This window comes from Podarcis liolepis, assembly GCF_965112155.1.
Source record: "Podarcis liolepis genome assembly, chromosome: 14".
In the NCBI taxonomy this organism is placed as follows: Eukaryota; Metazoa; Chordata; class Lepidosauria; order Squamata; family Lacertidae; genus Podarcis; species Podarcis liolepis.
Window position 1 is genome coordinate 41,250,792 of NC_139569.1, and position 20,916 is coordinate 41,271,707.

The 20,916-nt window shown below is 49.0% G+C and overlaps 1 protein-coding gene across 1 annotated transcript in view; it reads left to right on the plus strand.

Moving 5' to 3' along the window:
* The window catches only part of LOC310693470 (NAD(P) transhydrogenase, mitochondrial-like), a 963,907-nt gene that overhangs the window by 933,096 nt on the left and 9,895 nt on the right, over positions 1-20,916 (plus strand). The window contains exon 21 of the transcript XR_014519180.1: positions 934-6,737. The gene's annotated coding sequence lies outside the window, so the exon portion shown is untranslated. The remainder of the gene's footprint in view (positions 1-933; positions 6,738-20,916) is intronic.

Here is a 20,916-nt window from a genome sequence, read left to right on the forward strand (position 1 = left end):
CAGGGCAGAGAGGTGGAGGGAACTAAGTTCTCTCAGGAGGAGTGCTCACCTCCAGGCCAGGGGAGGCGAGTCACCTGTGGACCGAGGCCACCCTATGTCTCAGAGGAGATAAAAGCCAGCCTGCCCAGACCCAGGTTGCGGGAGCAACATCGTTGGTAACCTGTTCCTGCCGGCACCCTGACCTGCTCTCCTGAGTTCCTGACCACCCCTGACTCCTCGCTTTGGACCTCGCTTCACCCCTGATGGACAGCCTCCTTAGCTTAGACCTAGGACCAGACTTAGACCACGCCACATGGTAACCCCCCCCCCAGGACCAGCACAGGATGGTGCTCAGTTGCATCCCTCATTTGCCTCTGGGTTTGACAAATTGGGGGCAGCAAATTTAGAGACAGGGAACAGTAGCTGCTGTGGTTTTAGGAATTTAGGAAGCTGCCCTGTCTTATAACAAGTCATCCTGGTCAGAGGCAGAGCTAGCTGCTCGGGCACCCGGAGTGGTGCACATGCTGTGCATCTGGGGGTGGGGCTAACTGCCCATGGGGCGGGGCCAGCATTCAGGGGGGCACCATCCACAGCGAGTGTCCCAGGGGGGTGGCGCAGTGATGTCACCCCCCAAGGGATGACACCCGGGGTGGGCCGCACCGACCGCACCCCTCTTCCTCCACCAGTGATCCTGGTTGGTCCAGCCTACAATCACTGACAGTTGCTTTTCAGGGAAGCAGGGAATCTTTTATGTACGTAATAACAGCCACATGGATGTTATTCACCCCAAGATGGAAAGGAGACAAAGTCCCTACCGGAGAGGAATGGCAAATTAAACTGTTGGAGTATGTTGAAATGGTAAAACTGACTGGAAAGTTCAGGAACCAAGAAGACAAAAACTTTAAGAAAGAATGGGGAAAAGGTACAATTTATTTAGGAGACCACTGTAAGCAGATGTCAGGGGTTTAGGAGCAGAGGCAAGGGCAAGGGAGGAAACAGAGAGCGAAGGGGAGGAGGCAGAAGAAAAGATGAGTGATGACGACGACCCGAGATCTCCGAGTCTTTCCAGTGAATCAGAGGATTCACAGAAAGGAGCACCAGTGGCCAGGGCAAGGGGGGATTCCAGGGGGGCACCCCAGGAAGATAGAGCCAGAGGGGACTCAGAGGAGAGCAGTTGGAAATCGGGACCAGCGTCACCGCCAGAGAGCAGGGAAGAGGAAAGGAGCCAGGGGGCAAGCGCTGGCAGCTCACCACAGGAGGGAGGGCACGAGTCAGGAGTGGCCACACCTCCATCGGGGAGCGAAGAAACGGTTAAGCGGAAAGTGGAAGGTTGGGCGCGCGCGCCAAGTTCAAATGCAGAGGAAGGTGACGCAGTAAGCAGCCCGGAAAGGGAGCCAGGTCCTAAAGCCCGGCGCAAGGAGACAGGAGGGTCCGGGGGGTCAGCGTCAGAAGAATCCCGGAAGGAAGAGACCCCGGGGGGTAGAGGGACCCAGAGGAGGACAGTCAGGCGGAAAAGGTGGAGCCGGGCTAGGATATTAAGTTGGTGCACACGGGGCGGAGACTCAGACGGAGCCTCGCCGATCTAGCTACTAGACGTAGAGTTGCGCGCAGCAGCGTGAGAATGGAAACTGTAACTCAATAAAGACTTTTACTTAATGATCGCTGGCTAGCGTGATCCTCTGTGAGCTAGGATCTTCAAGCAGCTCTGACAGTAGGCTCCGTCTCATAATTGTGGGCATCTACAGCCTCGAGGAGGGGAGAGAAGCAGGTGCCTACTAGCGAGCTCACGAACGGCAGCCGACATGACGGCTGAGCAGCAGATAGAGGAACTCAGAAAAGCAGTGTCACAACTGAATGCCGAGGCTCTCGCATCCAGGAAGAGAGAGGAGGAGGCAGCTGCCGCCTGCAGGGATCTCCAGGTCAGGTTAGACGTGCTGACAAAGCAGACACCCAGGCAGGAGGGAATTGGGTTGGCGAGATGAACAGGCGGTCTGGTCTCTCACTTCGATGGGAACCTGCAACAGTATCCCAACTTTAGAGCAGACGTACTGTGCGCACTGCAACTGCTGAATAAAGACTTTAGAGATGAGCAAGAGAAAGTGGGATTCATCATGTCCCATTTGCATGGGGATGCTAAAGCATGGCTGCGCAATTTGTGGAGAGATAAGGATCCGGCGCTCCAAAATGCGGATGCCTTTATTAAAGCGATGGATGGGTGTTTTTTATCAAGCATTGACGTGGATCTTGCCCGGAAGGAGGTGCATGGACTAAGGCAAGGGAGGGCCAGCGTGAGGCAGTACCATGCCCGCTTTTTCGCTTTGGTCAGTGCCCTGGAATGGGACAGAGATTCAGCCCCTGTAAGAGACCTCTTTTGGGAGGGGCTGCACAGCTCGATTAAAGATGAGATCGCGAGGGGGGAGAGACCCCGGACCACCCAGGAGGTCGTTCAGAGGGCACTGGCAGTGGGGGTGCGGCTGGAAGACCGTCCGTGGAGCAGGGACGAAGGGCGTGGAGGGCGCGAACCAGCCAGGGGCTCCTCCTTCCTTCCCAGAGAAGCAGCGCGTGCGCAATCCACGCCTCCGCCAGGAGGAGGAGTGGAACCTATGGAGGTTGGAGGTGCAAGGGCTCAGTCAGCAACCAGAGCCCTAGCACCGGCAGCAGTGAAAGCGAAGCCTCCTAGAGGGAACAGGAAGTGTTACGTCTGTGAGGAGCCAGGGCATATGGCGAAAGAGTGTCCCCAGAGGCTCCACAAGCTCACTGCAGCCTCAGCAATGGTGACTGCAGCAACGCAGCAAGGAGGACCACAGCAGGGAAACGACGCAGTCTGGCTGGAGGAAGAGGCCCTGGGGCCCAGCCAGACGTGTTAGTGACGCAGTCCCCAGAGTTTTTACAGCCCGTGAACCCCCTCCCGCCCAAACCAGTAGTGAGGCTCACCGCATCTCTCCAGCTGCCCAATGGAATCACCATGGACGTGCCAATCACAGTTGACTCGGGCAGCAATGCGGACTTTATAGGGCAGGACTTTGTCGACAAACACGCTATACAGTTGCTACCGGCCACACTGCCCCTGCAGGTTGTCACGGTGGATGGCAGGGAGCTGCTAGGGGGGCAAGTGGTGAAGCAGACGCCACCGATGGCGATGCGACTTGGGAATCACAAAGAAATCATCAGCTTCAATGTCACTCAACTATCGGATACGCCCATTGTATTGGGAATGAGTTGGCTGGACAAGCACAGCCCAACGCTGGCTTGGTACCAGAGGCAGCTGATCTTCGGCTCTTCCTTTTGTGCTGAACACTGCATCGTGCCCCGGCAGGAAGGAGAGGAAGAGGAGTCACAGCTGCTGCTAGGCACGCTGCAAGCGATTCCCCACAAGTACGCAGAATTTTTGGAAGTTTTCTGCGAGAAGGAGGCAGACAGGCTACCCCCTCACAGACCATATGACTGCAAAATTGACCTGCTGCCGGGGGCGGCGCTGCCTAAAGGGAAACTGTATTCCATGTCAGAGGACGAACTGCAGGAACTCAAAGAGTTCATAGATCATAATTTGGAGCGCGGTTTCATCCGAGAGTCCAAGGCAGCGGGGGGCAGTCCTGTATTCTTTGTTAAAAAGCGAGACACGCCCCCCAAAAGACTGGTAGTGGACTATCGCATTTTAAACAATGGGACCAAGCCATCGGACTTCCCCATGCCCCAAATCGACGACCTCCTCGCAAAGGTACGCAAGGGAAAAGTGTTCACCAAGTTAGACCTGCGAGGGGCGTACAACCTCATTCGCATGCGGGAGGGAGATGAGTGGAAGACGGCCATGTTCACGCCACTGGGTACCTACGAATATAGAGTTATGCCTTTTGGATTGCAAAATGGCTCCCACGTTTTTCAAGCTTTCATGCATCACGTGTTGGCGGGACTTCTCTACAAGACGTGCGTCTGTTTCTTAGATGACATCCTGATCTTTTCGGAATCGCAGCAGGAGCATGACGGACACGTCAAGGAAGTGCTGAGCAGGCTAAAGCAGCATAGGCTCTACGCCAAGCTGGAGAAGTGCCAATTTGACGTGACGGAGGTGGATTTTCTGGGCTACAAGTTGTCTGACAAGGGGCTCGCCATGGACAGCGCCAAGGTTCGAGCGGTATTGGATTGGAAGAGTCCGCGCAACCGGAAGGAGGTCCAACGGTTTGTCGGCTTTGCGAACTTCTATCGCAAGTTTATCAAGGGCTTCGCTATGCAGACAGCGGCCATCACAGACACGCTTAGCTCCAAGAAAAAGAAGTTCGTTTGGACAGAGCAGGCGGAGCAGTCCTTTCAGGCACTCAAGCGTCTCTTCGCGTCGGAAGAGCAGCTGCTTCACGTCAACCCCAGCAGGCCGATGAGGGTGGAGACAGACGCCTCGGACAGAGCCATGGGGGCGGTCCTGCTGCAAAAGGACCCGCAGGGGGTGTGGCGACCGGGAGCGTTTTACTCCAGGAAGCTCAGCAAGTCCGAGCAGAACTACACCATCTGGGACAGGGAGTTGCTGGCCATTCATGCAGCGTTCAAAGCGTGGAGGCACTTCCTGATCGGCGCCAAGCACACGGTGCAGGTTTGCACGGACCACAAGAATCTGGAGCACTGGCGCACGGCACAGTTCCTAAACCAGAGGCAGATACGTTGGGCTGAGTTCTTTGCGAACTTCGACTTCCGCATAGAGTATGTCCCGGGGGACACCAACATCATGGCGGACGCTCTCTCCCGTAAGCCGCAGTATCTGGAGGACGCAACGCCAGCAGCCGCCATGCACATCTTCGCACCAACAGTGTGGGCGTGCGCTGCGGCAACCGTGGACCTGGAGGCGGTGCGACGAGCGTTGCAGGATGACTCCTTCGCGCAAACAAAGATGGCAGAGGTGCAAAGGGGCAAGGCAGCGGCCGACGGTTTCCAGCTACGAGATGGTTTGCTCATCCGTAAAGGGGCCATCTACGTGCCGGGAGACGACCTTCGCGCCAAGGTGCTGCAGCAGATGCACGACGCGCCCACTGCCGGGCACTTCGGCAAGGAGAAGACGGTGGAATTAGTAGCCAGGGATTTCTGGTGGCCTGGAATGAGAGGGGAGGTCGCAGACTACGTGGCGAGGTGTGACACCTGCCAGAGGGCCAAGCCAGTGCACAGACCACCGGCCGGACTGTTGGAACCGCTGCAAACTCCGGTCGAACCTTGGGAAAGGGTGGCCCTGGACTTTGTCACGGATCTGCCCAGCTCGAGGGGCAAGACGGCAGTGCTGGTGGTGGTGGACCTGTTTTCCAAGATGGCACATTTCATTCCGTGTGCTAAGGTGGCCACGGCGGAGCAAACCGCCAAACTGTTCATAGACCACGTGTTCAAGGTTCACGGTCTGCCACGGTCTATTCTGTCCGACCGGGGGCGGCAGTTCATCTCGAATTTCTGGCAGAAGCTGATGGGCTTCCTGAACGTCAAGATCAACCTGGCGTCGGCGAGACACCCGCAGACCAACGGGCAAGCGGAGCGGGTCAATGCCATCATGCAGCAGTACCTGAGATGTTATGCAAATCAACAGCCTGCGACGTGGGTGGATTACCTGCCGCTTGCTGAGTTCGCCTACAACAACACGAAGCACGTGTCCACGGGGGTCACGCCGTTCTTCGCCAACAACGGGAGGCACCCCAGAACCTTCCCGGGACTGGAAAGAATGGGGGAGGGGGAGCCGCAGACAGCAGATGCGTTCGCGTCGGAGCTGCAGGAAGTCCACGATCAGCTGAGGCGCCACCTGGAGCTGGCCAAGCACGCATACAAGGTACAAGCGGACAAACACAGAAGGGTTGGCGAAGAGCTCCACGTGGGAGACTGGGTCTGGTTAGCAGCCCACGCAGTGCCGGCCAGGTCGTTGGCCAAGAAGAAGCTAGGGCATAAACAACTGGGGCCCTACCAAGTCGAAGAGCAGGTCAACCCGGTAGCTTTCAGACTGGCACTTCCGGAGGGTTCCAGAATGCATCCGGTATTCCACAGATCGGTGCTCACTCCCTACAAGGCACCGCACAGGTTCCAGGAACCCGGAACGGCGCCGAGTCCGGTCAGAGACAGAACAGGGCACGCGGGAGTGGCACAGAAGGAGCGCATCAACAAAGTCACGGAGATTTTGGACTCCAGATGGGGGGAAGAGGGGGTAGAATACTTTCTCGCCAAGGAGGGCACCCCGGCCAGTGCGAACAGCTGGGTGCCGGGCTACGCCTTGGACGAACCTCTGCTCAAAGACGAGTTTCATGCCCTCTTCCCACATAGACCTATGCCAGCAGACTTTTTCGACGACTGGCTTTTCACGCCCACGCTTTCGGCCAGCACGTTCCGGGGGTTCGACTCGGACGAGGACCCTACACGAGACGTCCGTTCCCCGGAGGGGTCACCCTCGGGATCTGCATCAGAACCCTCGTATTGGTGGGACGATAGGCCAGAGGAGCAGTTCCGCAGAAAGTGGCTGGAATGCTCAGGACGAGCAACGCCGCCAGGAGGAAGTGAGGGAGAGACGGACATGGACATTTTCGGGGACGACCCTGGTTTCGAGCACGGCGGCACAGAGATGGAAGCGGAGGTGACCGTCGTCGACGAGAGCAGGGAGGAAGACCCGGGAGACTTCAGATGGAGACCCGCCACGGGAAGCGAACGATATCCGACGTTCGTCCCTTTGCAACAGCAGCACCCAGCTCCAGCACCGGAAGGAGGGGAGGGGGGAATGGGGGGCTTCGAGGGGGGGATGGATGTCAGGGGTTTAGGAGCAGAGGCAAGGGCAAGGGAGGAAACAGAGAGCGAAGGGGAGGAGGCAGAAGAAAAGATGAGTGATGACGACGACCCGAGATCTCCGAGTCTTTCCAGTGAATCAGAGGATTCACAGAAAGGAGCACCAGTGGCCAGGGCAAGGGGGGATTCCAGGGGGGCACCCCAGGAAGATAGAGCCAGAGGGGACTCAGAGGAGAGCAGTTGGAAATCGGGACCAGCGTCACCGCCAGAGAGCAGGGAAGAGGAAAGGAGCCAGGGGGCAAGCGCTGGCAGCTCACCACAGGAGGGAGGGCACGAGTCAGGAGTGGCCACACCTCCATCGGGGAGCGAAGAAACGGTTAAGCGGAAAGTGGAAGGTTGGGCGCGCGCGCCAAGTTCAAATGCAGAGGAAGGTGACGCAGTAAGCAGCCCGGAAAGGGAGCCAGGTCCTAAAGCCCGGCGCAAGGAGACAGGAGGGTCCGGGGGGTCAGCGTCAGAAGAATCCCGGAAGGAAGAGACCCCGGGGGGTAGAGGGACCCAGAGGAGGACAGTCAGGCGGAAAAGGTGGAGCCGGGCTAGGATATTAAGTTGGTGCACACGGGGCGGAGACTCAGACGGAGCCTCGCCGATCTAGCTACTAGACGTAGAGTTGCGCGCAGCAGCGTGAGAATGGAAACTGTAACTCAATAAAGACTTTTACTTAATGATCGCTGGCTAGCGTGATCCTCTGTGAGCTAGGATCTTCAAGCAGCTCTGACAGCAGATAAAAACATTAGCAGGATTTTAACAACACCTGTAATGTAACAAATACTATGGACAAATATGGAGAGATCCAATACAGTGGTACCTCGGGTTACAGACGCTTCAGTTTACAGACTCCACTAACCCAGAAATAGTACCCCGGGTTAAGAACTTTGCTTCAGGATGAGAACAGAAATCGGGCGGCGGCAGCGGGAGGCCCCATTAGCTAAAGTGATGCTTCAGGTTAAGAACAGTTTCAGGTTAAGAACGGACCTCCAGAACGAATTAAGTTCTTAACCTGAGGTACCACTGTGCATGGATTGTGAGACAATATGTAGTTGAAAATGTTGACAATTGGACCCACGGAGGGGAGGGTGGGAAGTCGGGAGAAAACGCAATATATGTTTATATATCTGGTATTATTATAACTTTTTGATTATAAAATAAAATTAAAATTATTTCAAAAAAAAAAAAAAGGAAAGAAGAAGCAGAAGAAGAAGCAGCAGGAAATCTTTCCTAGCCTTACCTGGTGATGCTGAGGTTTGAATTTGGGACATTCTGCATGCATAGCAGTTACTCTAAGACTGAGCTACAGTCCTACCCAAATTGTCAAATCATCACAGTTTCTCGTTGATGAAAATTCTCCTTTAATTTCTCTTGGAGTAATGAGCACTCTCCACTCCTGTTGCTTCCAGCAACTGGTATTCAGAAGCATTATGGCCTATGACCATAGAGGCAGACCATTGCCAACATGGCCTAATAGTCATCACTAGCCTTCTCCTCCATGAATTTGTCTAATTCTCTTTTAAAGCCATTAAAGTTGGTGGCTATTACTGCCTCCCGTAGGAGTGAGTTCCATATTTTATATGCTGCATGAAGAAGTATACCTGAAGGAGCGTCTCCACCCCCATTGTTCTGCCTGGACACTGTGGTCCAGCTTCTTCTGGTGGCTCCCTCACCGCGAGAAGTGAGGTTACAGGGAGCCAGGCAGAGGGCCTTCTCGGTAGTGGCGCCCGCCCTGTGGAACGCCCTCCCATCAGATGTCAAGGAAATAACTACAGTGGTACCTCAAGTTACAAACGCCTCAGGTTACAAACGCTTCAGGTTACAAACTCCGCTAAGCTGGAAGAGTTACCTCGAGTTGAGAACTTTGCCCCAGCATGAGAATGGAAATCGTGTGCCGGTGGTGCAGCAGCAGCAGCAGCAAGAGGCCCCATTAGCGAAAGCACACCTCTAGTTAAGAACAGTTTCAGGTCAAGAACGGACCTCCAGAACAAATTATGTTTGTAACTAGAGGTACCACTGTATCTGACTTTTAGAAGGCATCTGAAGGGAGCCCTGTTTAGGGAAGTTTTTAGTGTTCCGTGTTTTATTGTGTTTTTAATATTCTGTTGGGATCTGCCCAGAGTGGCTGGGAAAACCCAGCCAGATGGGCGGGGTATAAATAATATATATATATTATTATTATAGTAATTAATTGTCCATTAATTCCCCCATTGGGACATGGGTGGCGCTGTGGGTTAAACCACAGAGCCTAGGACTTGCCGATCAGAAGGTCGGCGGTTCGAATCCCTGCGATGGGGTGAGCTCCCGTTGCTCGGTCCCTGCTCCTGCCAACCTAGCAGTTCGAAAGCACATCAAAGTGCAAGTAGATAAATAGGTACCACTCCGGCGGGAAGGTAAACAGCGTTTCCGTGCGTTGCTCTGGTTCGCCAGAAGCGGCTTAGTCATGCTGGCCACATGACCCGGAAGCTGTACGCCGGCTCCCTCCGCCAATAAAGCGAGATGAGTGCTGCAACCCCAGAGTCGGCCACGACTGGACCTAATGGTCAGGGGTCCCTTTACCTTTACCTAATTCCCCCATATATGATCTCCCCTACTAAACATTTAGCACATGTTTCTCTGTCTTTCCATAATTAACCCCCTTGCTGATTGGATGTCCCTATTATATCCTTTTGCAATCTTGCTTATTTGAAAAAACCCGCTCCTGAACTATTCATACCACGTTGACCCCTCCCCTTTAGAATAGTTCCACCCACAAAGGAAGAGGATGCGCTGCAAGGACTGCCAGCTGTCCACCATTTATACCTTGCCCATAATTCATTCTTGGGGCCAAGAAATTAGGCCCGCTGAAGTGCTAGCTACCCAAACATCGGGTGCTGTCGCTATTTAGAAATCCGTCGGAACAGCTCCAGCTTGTTTTTGTTTAATATGGCTTCTCTTGTAATCCTGACAGCTGTCTGAATGCTCTAGTAGCTTTTAGCCAAATTATTGCAAGGTTTCAATTTCCACCTTAAACCCTGCGGATAGATTTATAATTGTATTATTTTAATAAACATCCTGGGGCTTCCAGGGGTCAACAGAATAGAGTAAAGGGACCCAGGAACTGTAGAAGACACAAATACAAAACCGTAAGCACATGATGATAAACTGCAGTTTATTTTCTACAGATGTCTAGTAGTATACAAGAGTAATAGCGCTTTTCTTCACAGTTGCTCTATCGAATCACGCAACGCTACCTGGGAACAAGTGATTTAGGGGTTACTTTCCTGCCCCTCTTTCTCTCCTGGTGTTCAGAGTGTGCTGGTTTCAGATGATGGTCCAGTGTTTGACTTCTCCGATCAGCAGTAGGGATAGGGGGGAAATTGATTTAATTTGCATTTTAACGAGAAGCTACTTAGCTGGCACTTCTCAAACCAATGCACAAACTGAATCTCAGCTCCCCCTTTGCAATTCGCACGTCTCTGAATTTTGTGATGCAGCTCTTCAACCAAACAATGTGCACAAAAATCACAACAGGGGAAAGTGTGCATTAAAAAAACCCATATGTTAGTGAAAATTACATACCAAAAAGCATTATGTTAGGTTAAATTTACTTGCGGAAAATGTGGGGTATTAGACAAAACTGCATACAAAAATGTGTTACCGTATTTTTCGCTCTATAACACGCACCCGACCATAACACGCACGTAGTTTTTAGAGGAGGAAAATCCGTAGGCATGCCACCCATAGGCATTCCCTCCATAACACGCACAGACATTTCCCCTTACTTTCTAAGAGGAAAAAAGTGAGTGTTATGGTGCAAAAAATACGGTAATTGGGAAAATTGCATTAAAATGCTGGCCATTTTCTATGAGGATCTTGTAAAAACAATTTCGCAAATTGCTGCAAAAATGCGGAGAACTGCATTTGAAATTGGGAACATGGGGAACCGAGAGAAATTATCAATTAGGTTATTATCTGATGGCCAGACTGAAGCATCCCTTCTCCCTTGGGGTCCTGTGCTGAATAGAAGGTGGATCTGATACTGACAAGGAGTAGGAGGGAATTTTGCCAAGCAATGTCCATTTCTTGCACAAATAGTTTGCAATTCTTCCTCGAAAGCATCGCTTTTCAAGAAATGTGGCGTTTAAGTAGTTTTTCTTCTCCTTGCCATCCATCTGTCCATTGGTGACACTTCTGCTAAATGAATGCTTCCCAGATTCTTATATCCTCAGCCAATTTTGCTGCCTCACAGAGTTTCATCCTTCTCTTTTCACAATTCCTTTTTACGACATCAATCCATCTCCTTCTTGGCCTCCACTGTTGCCTTTTCCGTTCCATCTGCCCATTTGTTGTGGTGTTCAGGCTATTTTGCTGTCCTGGTCCTATCTCATAACCAAACTATTATAACCTTTTTGTGATTCGTCAAGTGTCAGTTGGAAGGCCAAGCCCATTCCAATTCCCTTGTTTCATGGTTTACAGGTAAGTAAAAACGCCAACTTTTCAGAGATCTGAATGTGGCACTATACAGTTACATGCAAATTTCCATCCCTGTTCTGCATACTCTCTGGTCAAACCAGGTATTTATTATTATTATTTTGCTTAATTGTTAAAGGTATTGACATGCCATTTGATCTTAAGCATTTCTAAGTATACAAAAATCAAACACACAGATAGGGCTGGGCAATATATCAATATATTGTCCAACACTGGTTTGAAGTTCTAATTGTGATAGCAGCTTCATAAGTTTTGAGCTGGCAATATATTGCAAATCATGCTGTGTGTGCATGTATGTGCACTATGCAAAAATCAGGATGCAGGAAAAATTGTGAAGCCAGCCAATGCCTCTATATAGCTCCATTTTTATTTCAGACATTGTAATTTATCAGCATGTCGTGATGTTTAGGTAAAGGTAAAGGTAAAGGGACCCCTGGCTGTCAAGTCCAGTTGCAAACGACTCTGGGGTTGCGGCGCTCATCTCGCTTTACTGGCCAAGGGAGCTGGCGTATAGCTTCCGGGTCATGTGGCCAGCATGACTAAGCCACTTCTGGCAAACCAGAGCAGTGCATAGAAACACCGTTTACCTTCCCGCCAGAGCGGTACCTATTTATCTACTTGCACTTTGACGTGCTTTTGAACTGCTAGGTTGGCAGGAGCAGGGACCGAGCAACGGGAGCTCACCCCCGTCATGAGGATTTGAACCACCAACCTTCTGATCGGCAAGCCCTAGGCTCAGTGGTTTAGACCACAGAGCCACCCACGTCCCATCATGTCGTGATGTTTAGCTGGTGATATATCAAAATGTTGGAAACCAGTTGTGTATTCAGACCCAGAGACATCCCCCCTAAATAAATTCACACTTGACTCAAATTTTAGTTTGGTTTTTGGCAGAATTTAGGCCACAACTTTATTGATTACAGAAAGTGAGTGGTTGCATAGGCTCTGGTGGTTGCATAGGCACACTTGCAGGTAGCACTGACCCAGGGTCCCAGCATAGGTCAGCCAAGGGTGAACACCTGGATAGGCGAAAATCTGGAACAGACTATGTCCGCAACCTTACAAGTTGTGACGATTTGCTATGCAGCAGGCGAAACCCAAATGGCAACAGCCAATCAGCAAAGTGGGGAAAATTCCTGCCGTGCCCCTGTCCCAACGACAGACGACACACGACGGCATAGCAAGGTCAAGCGCAAAGCCATAAAAGTAGGGAGAGGTGGGCGGGTGTTCCGAATGCACGCGCCAAAAGAGGAAGCTCTGGGTCACATGCATGGGTATATATAGGTCCCTCGATCCTTTTGGACTGCGCCCTATTGGTCAGATTAAACCCAACATCGATGGACCTACCAATTGGGTGTTGTGGCTGACCAATCTTACCCACCCACAACACAGGGGATCGATCTCCAGGTCTCACCGCAACATGTGCCCTCTTTTAGGGAGGGCACGATATATCACTCAGCCCTACTTTTGGCCTCTACATACCGTATTTTTTGCTCTATAATACTCACTTTTCCCCTCCTAAAAAGTAAGGGGAAATGTGTGTGCGTCTTATGGAGCGAATGCAGGCTGCGCAGCTATCACAGAAGCCAGAACAGTAAGAGGGATTGCTGCTTTCACTGCGCAGCGATCCCTCTTGCTGTTTTGGCTTCTGAGATTCAGAGTATTTTTTTTCTTGTTTTCCTCCTCCAAAAACTAGGTGCGTCTTGTGGTCTGGTGCGTCTTATAAAGCAAAAAATATGGTAGTTCCATCCTTATTTCAGACATCGTGATATATCAATATATTGCGATGTTTAGCTGGTGATATATCGTGATGTTGAAAATCAGATATCGCCCAGCAATACACACAGAGAACAAAGCATTAACAGGTTACCGTAAAAACAACCTCTACCTTAAAATGCCTGCTGGAATTAAAAAAAGTCTTTGCCATGTGCATGAACTTCAGCAAGGAGGGTGCCTGTCTAGTCTCAGGAGGTTCCACATCACTGAATGCATAGGTGGGGGCCAGGGGAAAGAGTGGGAGAACAGCAGCTGTCATTTTTACCTTTGTGCAATAGGCAAGTTTCTACACATGCTCACACACCCCTGTTTATCCTCCATCCAGACAAGCAAGAGCCATTATCAGAGTTCAAAGACACATGTCATTTTGTTGTTGTTGAAAATTTATTTATTTGGTTTTTCAAATTTAAATTTTACAGAGATATATCAAACATAAGTCATAAAAACAAGATTCCAAGGAATCTCATGGACTTCCATCCTCCCCTTTGTGGGTCCTATTATTAATCATTTCCTCCCGCATCTTTTAGAATTTCCGTCCTCCCTTCTCAACCGGTGGGTAGGGGGAGGGTATTCCCCCCCATTTTTCCAGCTTGGTATATGTGTGAGGTTTTTATGTCAGTGTCATTTGGGTAGGTTCCTTTTTCTGTACATTTGTTGGTCTACATGGGCAGTGCGAGAAGGTTGAGGGGCCCCAGGGCATGTTTGTTTTCTCAGTTTGCATTTCTTAGTACAGAAAGCATTGATCTGATGTGCAGAGATCTTTCATCTTCTACTTAGTTCAAGAGGGTTCTGGAAGGTTTCTTTCTATGTGAAAGAAACAGGCAGAATGTTTCTGATGTTTGGGTTATTCCTTCTGGGAAGCTGAGTACAGCGGGTTTAAACTGGTTCTGTCATCCTTTCTGTCAAGGTCATGCTAACGATAATAGTCAGGACAGGAGGAGGCTGGGATTCTCACCTTTCTCTTTCTACCTCTTGGTTTTGGTGTGGTGTTCTGTTCTGTATGCTATACTGTTAAGGTTTAGTCTAATTATAAGTTAGTTTAAGTCTGCTGCTTAGAGGAGGGAGAAAGGTTGTTTTCTGCTGCTCCAGAGAAGCGGACACGGAGCAATGGATCCAAACTACAAGAAAGAAGATTCCACCTAAACATTAGGAAGAACTTCCTGACAGTAAGAGCTGTTCGTCAGTGGAATTTGCTGCCAAGGAGTGTGGTGGAGTCTCCTTCTTTGGAGGTCTTTAAGCAGAGGCTTGACAACCATATGTCAGGAGTGCTCTGATGGTGTTTCCTGCTTGGCAGGGGGTTGGACTCGATGGCCCTTGTGGTCTCTTCCAACTCTATGATTCTATGATTCTATAACTGTAATTCTGATGGACAGTGCCAATCCTGAATGTACTGGATTTGCAACCATTATGCCTTCAGTAACAGTAAAGCTCTGCTGGATGAGATACAATTGCCTCTGGTCTATTTTTGGGAACTCTGCTTCGTGTTTCAGTTTTCCTCCACACACACCATGTTTGCCTTTGAAATTTTTAGTGGAAGGGACCTCAAAGGTGAACTAGTCCAATTTCCTGCAGATTCAGGAAAAGCACTGCTACAGAATCCCTTAAAGGTGACCATCTATTCTCAACTTTAAAATCTCTTAACAACGTAGAGTCCACCACCTTTCAAGGCAAGCTGTTCTCCTGTTGAACAGCCTGTACCAGCAGGAATTTCCCTCCTCCCTAGTATAGGAGTTCCCAATTGTGTCCCACAGAGCACCAGGGGCCCATAAGTATCATTCAGGCGGTCCGCAGCATGTCTGTGGAGTTGTGGTTTAAGACAGGAGATGGCACATCCATCACATTCAATATTCACATTGATCTTATTTGTTAAGTATTTCTGTGGAACTGTAATACAATAAATTCAATATATAAGAACGGGGAGGGAAGCAATAAAAACACAATTAAAATCCATATAGCGTCAAGTGCACAGCACATTATAATTGCTATAACAGGCAGAAAAATCTGCTAGGACCACCTGCAATTTTCCAATGGTCCACGGATGGGAAAAAAGCTTGAGAACCACCACTGGAGTGTCCAGCTGAACATTTTGGTACATTTTAAGTCTTTATCCAGGTGTGTATATATCTCGATACATAATGCAGCCTTCAAAAACACACATGAAAGTCTACCCCCCCCCACACTGTTTCAGACCTGTTTTGTTATTTTTAAGAACTCGATTTGAATAGTTTCCACTCCTACACCAGCACGACGACGAATATTTTCTTTGCCTTTCATTCTCTGAGTGGGAGAGTGAGATGGACTAGAACAAGAATCTGAGTGCAAACCAGTCTGATTTATTGCACCTTGATCCGTTTTTAAAGGACGTTTCATGCAGTCAAGCAGCATTAACTGCAATGCCTCAGCCTTTAGATCATACGCCCAGCAAGGAGGGCAGTGAGTTGTGGTAGAGCTGGGTCAGAACAGTGTGATGTCCTTCTGACTTGGCCAGTCACTTGTAATGGGTTTGAGTTACTCGTGCGTAAACTGTCCCCGTTAGGGGTCTTAATTGCCTGGGTTAAACCGTCCTGACTGCACAGCCCATCTCAGCGTGGCTGCCTCAGTCGCTAGCAGAATCTGTCTGTGGGCGTTTCTTAAACCTTTTCCAGCAAAAAAGCTGTTTGACTCCCAGTCGTATCCGCCTCTCACTGTGCGGGAGTCTTCTGCGCAGGGAGGGCGTGGGTAGTGGAGGACCTGTGCTCTCCTCACTGATGTCCAGGGAAGAATCCCGGAGCTCTCCCTCCGCTTCCCCCATTTGCCCCCCTTGATCCCTTGTGTTACGCCAATTTCCTTCCTCCTCTACCAAGCTGCGTCTCCCCCTGGTGCTGGTACCTTCTCCTGCAGAATCTGGGAGCCTCTCCTTCGCCCTTCGCTCTGATGTCAGTTCCCTGACATCACTGATGCAAAGCCTGCTATTTTTGTTCCCCAGCAATGAGTATTCAGAGGCATGTTGCCTCTACTTACAGCAGTGGCATAAAGACCATCTTATGGTTACAAATGATTTGTAGCCCTATTGTTCAATTCCCTATTAAAACTGCCCATCTTGGTGGCTATCCCCACATACTATAGCAACAGATGAAATTTCTTTATGACTTCTTATCATGTCAGCCTTCTGACCTGAATCTCCCATCATTTAGTTCCATTGGTCAACCCCAGGTTTTAACACTGTGTACAATTTAATACTCTATCTATCATAACAAGAACGTAGGACAAGCTTGCTGGGTCATGCCAATGGCCTTTCTAGTCCAGCGTCCTGTTCCCACAGTGGCCAACCAGATCCATGTGGGCACCCTGCAAGTTGGACATGAACACAGCAGCCCTCTGCCCACCTGCGATTCCCAGGAACTGGCATTCAGAGTGACAGTGGAGATGGAAAATAGCCATTAGTGGCTAGTAGGGTTGTCTTCCACAAATTTGTCTCATCTTCTTTTAAAGCCGCCCAGGTTGGTGGCCGTCACTGCCTCCTGTGAAAGCAACTTCCATTGTTGTTCTATTTTGCTAATTTTTGAGGAGGTTCGTTTTTTAAGGAGAGCTCTCTCTTTTCTGCAAGCTCCTCTGATGACCGCTTTCATTGCGTCCCATAGGAGGGGGGTTGTTATATTGTCTACATCATTTTCCTTGAAGTAGTTTGGGAGAGTTTTTGTGAGACTCTCTCTAATTTGTTTGTTTGTGGTTAGGATGGGACTGAAGGACCATGAAGGGGTGGTTTGTGTTCCCTCTCCTATTTTAACAGTGATTTCTACTGGGGCGTGATCTGTGATTTTTTTAAAAAAAATATTTTATTAAGTTTTATCAATAGAAAAGTTCAGAAAAATACAAAAACAGAAAAATACAAAATTACAAAATACAAAAATACAAACATTAAACACAAAAAAGAAAAAGAAAAAACACATATAAAAGAAAACAAAACTCCCTCTTTTTTTATTTCTCATCTTTAGTTAACTTATTTTCCTGACTTCCTCACGCCTCCCTTTTTTGTATCCCTTTTAAGAATTGGTTCAGCAAATTCATATCCTATTAGTTTATCTATTATCAATCCCATCTTACATTTTACCTTGTTGCTAGAACCCCTTCAATTCATTTCAATGTCATCAGCATTCAAAAATTTTACAATATTTCTGTAAATAAGTTTTAAATTTCCTCCAATCTTCTTCCACCGACTCTTCTCCCTGGTCTCGGATTCTGCCAGTCATTTCCGCCATTTCCATATAGTCTATTAGTTGCATCTGCCATTCTTCCAGAGTGGGTAAGTCTTGTGTCTTCCAATGCTTTGCAATGAGAATTCTTGCTGCTGCTGTAGCATACATAAAGAAAGTTCTATCCTTCTTTAGCACCGATTAGCCAACTATGCCCAGGAGAAAGGCCTCTGGTTTCTTCAGGAAAGTATATTTAAATACCTTTTTCATTTCATTATCGATCATCTCCCAGAAAGCCTTAATCCTTGGGCATGTCCACCAAAGGTGAAAGAATGTACCTTCAATTTCTTTACATTTCCAACATTTGTTATCGGGCAAATGATATATTTTTGCAAGCTTGACTGGTGATTTTAATGTTGATCTGTGATTTTAATGTTACCTATGTTTGTTGATTCCACTGAGGGGATCAGACCCTGTGTGAGCAGAATGCTGTCAAATTCTGGACACTGTACCATGGCGTCCAGGTTGGAATGTATGGCTGGTGTCTCCTGGGTTTTGCTCACCCCAAATGTCATAGACACCCCTGTTTTTTAACATTTTTAGTAATTTGTAAGAGTCCCTAGTTGTTGGGGGTTGCGAGTTCCATTGTTTAAATATGCACTGTGTGAAGACGTTTCTTTCTTTTGCATGCCCTCAATTGTCCAACCTTCAGCTTCATTGAATGTCCACAAGTGGCTCTACCTGCAGTTGATCAGCCTTCAAGGCCACAGAGTAGACTGATAAGAACCAGTAGGCTCTGGGCTTCTTAAACAGAGCTCTCAGCAATAGTCAGACGCTGGAAACAATACCTGTGGTTCCTGGCCCTGCCTTGCTGCTTCCTGCTCTCCATCTCAACCGATAATAATAATAATTTTATTATTTGTACCCTGCCCATCTGACTGGGTTGCCCCAGACACTCTGGGCGGCTTCTAGCACATATAAAAACATAATAAAACATTAAACATTAAAAACTTCCCTATACAGGACAGCATTCAGATGACTTCTAAAGGTTGTTTAGTTACTTATCTCCTTCTCATCTGATGGGAGGGCATTCCACAGGGTGGGTGCCACCACCGAGAAGGCCTTCTGTCTGGCTCCCTGTAACCTTACTTCTTGCAGTGAGGGAACCGCCAAAAGGCCCTTGGAGCTAGACCTCAGTGTCTGGGCTGAACGATGGGGGTGGAGACGCTCTTTCAGGACCCTTGGTTCTATGGTCATCTGGATTCCCTGACCTCTGGACTGTCCGACTTCATATGTAGATTTTGCTCTCAGACAAGTGTTCCCTGGAGACTCCTAGCCCGTTTGCTTAGCAACGGGACTCGATTGGGGCTACGACAGTGCCATGCATAATTTTACAACTTTTTATCATGTCACCTCTTAGTCACATTTTCTCTTTGCTGCAACCGTTCTTCACATGGCAGTTGCTCCACCCCCTTGATAATTTTGGTTGCCCTTTCCTGAACCTTTTCTAGTATTCCATTGATTCCCACCTTACTTACCTTTTCTTCTAAGCTAAAAAGCCCTGTGTGTAGTCACCTTTCCTCACCGGGGGGCGGGGAGTCGCTCCATCCCTCTGAACATTTTGATTGCCTTTTTCTGCACTTCTGCAACATCCTGTTTGAGATGCGGTGCATACATTTCCCCCCACGATGCAAGGTGCTGGAATGTAATCTAGCTCGGTTCAGCGGTGAGGCAAAAGGCACAGCCTCGCTCTTCTGTCACATCTTCCAGGACTGAGACCCAGCTTTAAAAAATAAGGGCTGTGACCTGATGAACTGAAGCTCTTCTTAAGACCTGGGGGATAAGAATGGAATATAAACCTCTGCTTTTGAAGAGTCCGTGAGAGTGGAAGGATGTTAACAGCCTGGAGATTTCAGGGAGTGTGGAGGAGCTCATTGGCTAACCTTTATCGCTCACCGCTTAATACTGGCCAAATTGCTTGCCCCTAAATCCATCTCCACTTGTGTGAGGGAGTAGTGTAATTTATTGCTAAGGCATTTTACTTCATATTTTGACCTCCTCCTCCTTTCTTAGCACAGAGGAATGCATACATGCAGCTTTTCATTCGAGGGTGAGGAGAGGATTAAAAAAAGAAAAAAAGCATCAAAAGTGGCAATATTTTTTTTAAAAAACAGGTGGTGGGCATATTACCCTCCCAGGACATGCTGTAAGGGACTTTGAAGTGGCCATACCTGAATAAAGGCACTTCAGTAGGAGGGCACTGCATGAAAACAGAGAATTACAATTCACCAAAACATTCAATCATATGTGCATTGACCCGAGACAAAGGATTTTTTATCACCCAGCATGTGTTAATTGGCTTACCAATTACGTTATTGACATCTGTTTTGTGAATTGCTGCCGCTGCCTGCATTTCTCTGCATTTCATTTCCCTCTGACCCCACCCCATACCTGTAGCTTAAGTCAAAATAATTTTTTTTCCCTTCCAGTAGCACCTTAAAGACCAACTAAGTTAGTTCTTGGTATGAGCTTTCGTGTGCATGCACACTTCTTCAGATACTTCTTTCGCATGCACACGAAAGCTCATACCAAGAACTAACTTAGTTGGTCTTTAAGGTGCTACTGGAAGGAATTTTTTTTTATTTTGACTATGGCAGACCAACACGGCTACCTATCTGTAACTGTAGCTTAAGGTAAGACTTCATGCATCTGGTAAAGAAATGGTGGGCCATAGGGGCAGTTGCCCCAGGCACATAATTTCAACACCCTGTGCTGCTTCAGTAAAGCTGTACACTTCAGTTGCTGGGTTCTGTTGAAAATGGCTTCTCCATGTAAAACCAGGAAGTGACCTCTCCAGATAATGGAACGACTCTTCTTTTCTTATCTCTGCGGCTGTCATCTTCCGGGTGATGCAGATGCCATTAGGCAGTTGAATGTGCATGCGTAGTCTGTCCATTTCCATCCCTCCCACCGGCCCCCTCTGTGTGGCCCTGGGTACTGGCAACCCACGCTAAGCTACTGAACACAGCTTCCCACTGAAAAAACAACAAGCAACAAACTGGTACTTGAAAATTTTTTGATGTGTTCGGGTTACTTCATTGTGCTTGGGCTTCTTTCCTCCTCCTCCTCCTCCTCCCTCTCTGTGTTGCCTGCTGTTGGCTCTCCCCACCACACACTGTTGAACTTTTGGCTTCAAATACACTGAGCTCACTTGCGTTAGGGCAATCACCCTCATATTTGTTCCTGAAGGATCTGTGACTTTGTGAGCATTCCGACTGGATACTAGAAAAACTCCTGTAGTAAGCACCATCCCTTCCTTTGCCTCTCCTTCCCCCAGGTAAATTTCTGGGGCAACAGAAGTGGCAGGTGTTCCCAATTCCTGGAGGAGCATATTTTGCCTGCCATGATCTGGAACAAGTAGTCCTAATATTTCTGGTGGCAATGAGACAAAAGGCATATGTTTCTTGCTAGGGATTCTGGGACTTGTGTGGATAGTGTCATTCCATAGCTTAATCACTAGGTGGCACGAGTCTTGGGTGTATCTGTGTGGAGTTAGGCATTTCCTGTTCCTGTTCTGCTCTTATTGGAGAGAGGCAATAAAGTTTGCTTCCTGAGGACCTCCGGGTTAGCGCCTCCGGCAATGGCGGATTTCCTCTGACCGGGAGGAATCTGCTCCGTGGAAATGAGGGTCTGAACCGCCACGGCGAGGCGGAGACCCATTAAAAACCACAGGCGGGAGAAG